The following is a 6,000-nucleotide window of genomic DNA, read 5'->3' on the forward strand; positions in this document are numbered from 1 at the left end:
AAAGTTTATAGTAGTATTATCAATAATAGCCAAATTATGGAGAGAGCCCAAATGTCCATCTACTGATGAATGGATATAAAAGATATATAGTATACACACACACACACACACACACACACACACACACACACTGGAATATTACTCAGCCATCAAAGAGAATGAAACCGTGCAATTTTCAATGAAGTGGTTGGAGCTAGAATGTATTATGCTAAGTGAGATAAGTCAATCAGAGAAAGACAAATACCATGTGATTTCACTCATATGTCAAATTTAAAAAACAAACCAGATGAACATATGGTAAGGGGGGAGACAAAAGAGAAGAGAGGAAAACAAACCACAAGAGACTCTTTAACAATAGAGAACAAACTGAGGGTTGAGGGAGGGTTATGGGTGGGAGATGGGCTAGATAGGTGACGGGTATAAAGGTGGGCTTTTGTTTTGATGAGCACTGGGTGTTGTATGTAGGTAATGAATCACTGAATTCTGCTCCTGAAACCAATATGGCATTGTGTGCTAACTAAAGTTTATATTAAAAAACAAAATAAAATAGGGATAAAACCCATTATTTATATGCATTCCAAAAGATATCAAACATGAATTTCTGTGGTGGCTTTAGCATTCTTCCTCAAGTTTGCACCCAAACGCTCTGAGGACATGTAAGATTAGCAATGGTTTTCTGCAGCCCCCTGACCTCTGCGTGGTAGTTATAATTTCTTGTCTTTGGACTACAGCACTGAATAAATATTTATTTTTCATTGTAATTCTAGTTAGTTAACCTACAGTGTTATATTAGTTTCAGGTGTACAATATAGTGATCAAACACTTCCATAAATCACCCTGTGCTCATCACAAGTGCACTCCTTAATCCCCATCACCTATTTAACCCATCCCCTCCAGCCATCTGCCTCTGGTAGACATCAGTTTGTTGTCTATAGTTAACAGTCTGTTTCTTGATCTCTCTCTCTCTCTCTCTCTCTCTCTCTCTTTTTCTCTTTATTGTTTTATTTTGTGTCACAAATTCCACATATTAGTGAATTCAAATTGTATGAATTGTACTGACTTATTTAGTTTAGCATTATACTCTCTAGCTCCATCCATGTCTTTGTAAATTGTAAGATATCATCCTTTTTTATGGCCAAATAGTTTCCCATTCTCTCTCCCTCTCTCCCTATATATATATATATATATATATATCATATTTTTAAAGTTTACTTATTTAACTAAAGGGAGAGAGAGAGAGAGAGAGAGAGAGGAGGAAGAAGGGCAGAGAGAGAGAGAGAGGGAGAGAGTGAATCCCAAGAAGACTCTGCACTATCATTGCAGAACCCAATGTGGGACTCAAACTCACAAACCATGAAATCATGACCTGAGCTGAAATCAAGAGCCTGATGCTTAACTGACTGAGCCACCCAGGTGCCTCTACCATATCTTCTTTATCCATTCATCCATTAATGGACACTTGGGCTCCTTCCATATTTAGCTATTATAAATAATTCTCTTATAAACATACAGGTGCATGTATCACTTTAAATTAGTGCTCTTTATTCTTTGGGTAAATACCCAGTAGTGCAATTGCTGGATCATAAGGTAGTTCTATTTTTAACTTTTTGAGGAAACTCCAAACTGCTTTCCACAGTGTCTGCACCAGTTTGAATTCCCACCAGCAGTGCATTAACAAATATTTATTAAATTTTGGAATTAATTCTTTCTTCTTAGGCTCCATGGAAAATTATGTGTCAATCAAACAGTAAAAAGAGGGGAGAGGACAATGCACGAAATAAAAGTAGCTAGTTAATTTTTCCCCATTCCCCGGGAAGATGGCGGCATAGGAGGATGCTGGGCTCACCGCGCGTCCTGCTGATCACTTAGATTCCACCTACACCTGCCTAAAGAACCCAGAAAACCGCCAGAGGATTAGCAGAACGGAGTCTCCGGAGCCAAGCGCAGACGAGAGGCCCACGGAAGAGGGTAGGAAGGGCTGCGAGGCGGTGCGCACTCCACGGACTGGCGGGAGGGAGCCGGGGCGGAGGGGCGGCTCGCCGGCCAAGCGGAGCCCCCGAGTCTGGCTGGCAAAAGCGGAGGGGCCGGACGGACTGTGTTCTGACAGCAAGCGCGACTTAGCGTCTGGGAGGTCATAAGTTAACAGCTCTGCTCAGAAAGCGGGAAGGCTGGAGGACAAAGGGAGGGAGAGCTGCTGAGCCCCCGGATGGACGGCAGAGCTCAGCTTGGCGGGGAACAAAGGCGCTCACCAGCGCCATCTCCCTCGCCCATCCCCCAGCCAAAATCCCAAAGGGAACCAGTTCCTGCCAGGGAACTTGCTCGCGCAGGGCAAACACCAAACTCTGTGCTTCTGCGGAGCCAAACCTCCGGCAGCGGATCTGACTCCCTCCCGCTGCCACAGGGCCCCTCCTGAAGTGAATCACCTAAGGAGAAGCGAGCTAAGCCTGCCCCTCCTGCCCCCATGCACCTTGCCTACCCACCCCAGCTAATACGCCAGATCCCCAGCACCACAAGCCTGGCAGTGTGCAAGTAGCCCAGACGGGCCACGCCACCCCACAGTGAATCCCGCCCCTAGGAGAGGGGAAGAGAAGGCACACACCAGTCTGACTGTGGCCCCAGGGGTGGGCTGGGGGCAGACATCAGGTCGGACTGCGGCCCCGCCCACCAACTCCAGTTATACACCACAGCACAGGGGAAGTGCCCTGCAGGTCCTCACCACTCCAGGGACTATCCAAAATGAACAAACGGAAGAATTCCCCTCAGAAGAATCTCCAGGAAATAACAACAGCGAATGAACTGATCAAAAAGGATTTAAATAATATAACAGAAAGTGAATTTAGAATAATAGTCATAAAATTAATCGCTGGGCTTGAAAACAGTATAGAAGACAACAGAGAATCTCTTGCTACAGAGATCAAGGGACTAAGGACCAGTCACGAGGAGCTGAAAAACGCTTTAAACGAAATGCAAAACAAAATGGAAACCACGACAGCTCGGCTTGAAGAGGCAGAGGAGAGAATAGGCGAACTAGAAGATAAAGTTATGGAGAAAGAGGAAGCTGAAAGAAAGAGAGATAAAAAAATCCACGAGTATGAGGGGAAAATTAGAGAACTAAGTGATACACTAAAAAGAAATAATATACGCATAATTGGTATCCCAGAGGAGAAAGAGAGAGGGAAAGGTGCTGAAGGGGTACTTGAAGAAATTATAGCTGAGAACTTCCCTGAACTGGGGAAGGAAAAAGGCATTGAAATCCAAGAGGCACAGAGAACTCCCTTCAGACGTAACTTGAATCGATCTTCTGCACGACATATCATAGTGAAACTGGCAAAATACAAGGATAAAGAGAAAATTCTGAAAGCAGCAAGGGATAAACGTGCCCTCACATATAAAGGGAGACCTATAAGACTCGTGACTGATCTCTCCTTTGAAACTTGGCAGGCCAGAAAGGCTTGGCACGATATCTACAGTGTGCTAAACAGAAAAAATATGCAGCCGAGAATCCTTTATCCAGCAAGTCTGTCATTTAGAATAGAAGGAGAGATAAAGGTCTTCCCAAACAAACAAAAACTGAAGGAATTTGTCACCACGAAACCAGCCCTACAAGAAATCCTGAGGGGGATCCTGTGAGACAAAGTACCAGAGACATCGCTACAAGCATAAAACATACAGACATCACAATTACTCTAAACCCGTATCTTTCTATAATAACACTGAATGTAAATGGATTAAATGCACCAACTAAAAGACATAGGGTATCAGAATGGATACAAAAACAAGACCCATCTATTTGCTGTCTACAAGAGACTCATTTTAGATCGGAGGACACCTTTAGATTGAGAGTGAGGGGATGGAGAACTATTTATCATGCTCCTGGAAGCCAAAAGAAAGCTGGAGTAGCCATACTTATATCAGACAAACTAGACTTTAAATTAAAGGCTGTAACAAGAGATGAAGAAGGGCATTATATAATAATCACAGGGTCTATCCATCAGGAAGAGCTAACTATTATAAATGTCTATGCGCCGAATACCGGAGCCCCCAGATATATAAAACAATTACTCATAAACATAAGCAACCTTATTGATAAGAATGTGGTCATTGCAGGGGACTTTAACACCCCACTTACAGAAATGGATAGATCATCTAGACACACAGTCAATAAAGAAACAAGGGCCCTGAATGATACATTGGATCAGATGGACTTGACAGATATATTTAGAACTCTGCATCCCAAAGCAACAGAATATACTTTCTTCTCGAGTGCACATGGAACATTCTCCAAGATAGATCACATACTGGGTCACAAAACAGCCCTTCATAAGTTTACAAGAATTGAAATTATACCATGCATACTTTCAGACCACAATGCTATGAAGCTTGAAATCAACCACAGGAAAAAGTCTGGAAAACCTCCAAAAGCATGGAGGTTAAAGAACACCTTACTATAGAAGGAGTGGGTCAACCAGGCAATTAGAGAAGAAATTAAAAAATATATGGAAACAAACGAAAATGAAAATACAACAATCCAAACGCTTTGGGACGCAACGAAGGCAGTCCTGAGAGGAAAATACATTGCAATCCAGGCCTATCTCAAGAAACAAGAAAAATCCCAAATACAAAATCTAACAGCACACCTAAGGAAACAGAAGCAGAACAGCAAAGGCAGCCTAAACCCAGCAGAAGAAGAGAAATAATAAAGATCAGAGCAGAAATAAACAATATAGAATCTAAAAAAAACGGTAGAGCAGATCAACGAAACCAAGAGTTGGTTTTTTGAAAAAATAAACAAAATTGACAAACCTCTAGCCAGGCTTCTCAAAAAGAAAAGGGAGATGACCCAAATAGATAAAATCATGAATGAAAATGGAATTATTACAACCAATCCCTCAGAGATACAAACAATTATCAGGGAATACTATGAAAAATTATATGCCAACAAATTGGACAACCTGGAAGAAATGGACAAATTCCTAAACACCCACACTCTTCCAAAACTCAATCAGGAGGAAATAGAAAGCTTGAACAGACCCATAACCAGCGAAGCTATTGAATCGGTTATCAAAAATCTCCCAACAAATAAGAGTCCAGGACCAGATGGCTTCCCAGGGGAGTTCTACCAGACGTTTAAAGCAGAGATAATACCTATCCTTCTCAAGCTATTCCAAGAAATAGAAAGGGAAGGAAAACTTCCAGACTCATTCTATGAAGCCAGTATGACTTTGATTCCTAAACCAGACAGAGACCCAGTAAAAAAAGAGAACTACAGGCCAATATCTCTGATGAATATGGATGCAAAAATTCTCAATAAGATACTAGCAAATCGAATTCAACAGCATATAAAAAGAATTATTCACCATGATCAAGTGGGATTCATTCCTGGGATGCAGGGCTGGTTCAACATTCGCAAATCGATCAACGTGATACATCACATTAACAAAAAAAAAGAGAAGAACCATATGATCCTGTCAATCGATGCAGAAAAGGCCTTTGACAAAATCCAGCACCCTTTCTTAATAAAAACCCTTGAGAAAGTCGGGATAGAAGGAACATACTTAAAGATCATAAAGGCCATTTATGAAAAGCCCACAGCTAACATCATCCTCAATGGGAAAAAACTGAGAGCTTTTTCCCTGAGATCAGGAACACGACAGGGATGCCCACTGTCACCGCTGTTGTGTAATATAGTGCTGGAAGTTCTAGCATCAGCAATCAGACAACAAAAGGAAATCAAAGGCATCCAAATTGGCAAAGATGAAGTCAAGCTTTCGCTTTTTGCAGATGACATGATATTATACATGGAAAATCCGATAGACTCCACCAAAAGTCTGCTAGAACTGATACATGAATTCAGAAAAGTTGCAGGATACAAAATCAATGTGCAGAAATCATTTGCATTCTTATACACTAACAATGAAGCAACAGAAAGACAAATGAAGAAACTGATCCCATTCACAATTGCACCAGGAAGCATAAAATACCTAGGAATAAATCTAACCA

The sequence above is a fragment of the Panthera uncia genome, chromosome X, assembly GCF_023721935.1.
Source record: "Panthera uncia isolate 11264 chromosome X, Puncia_PCG_1.0, whole genome shotgun sequence".
Taxonomy (NCBI): Eukaryota; Metazoa; Chordata; class Mammalia; order Carnivora; family Felidae; genus Panthera; species Panthera uncia.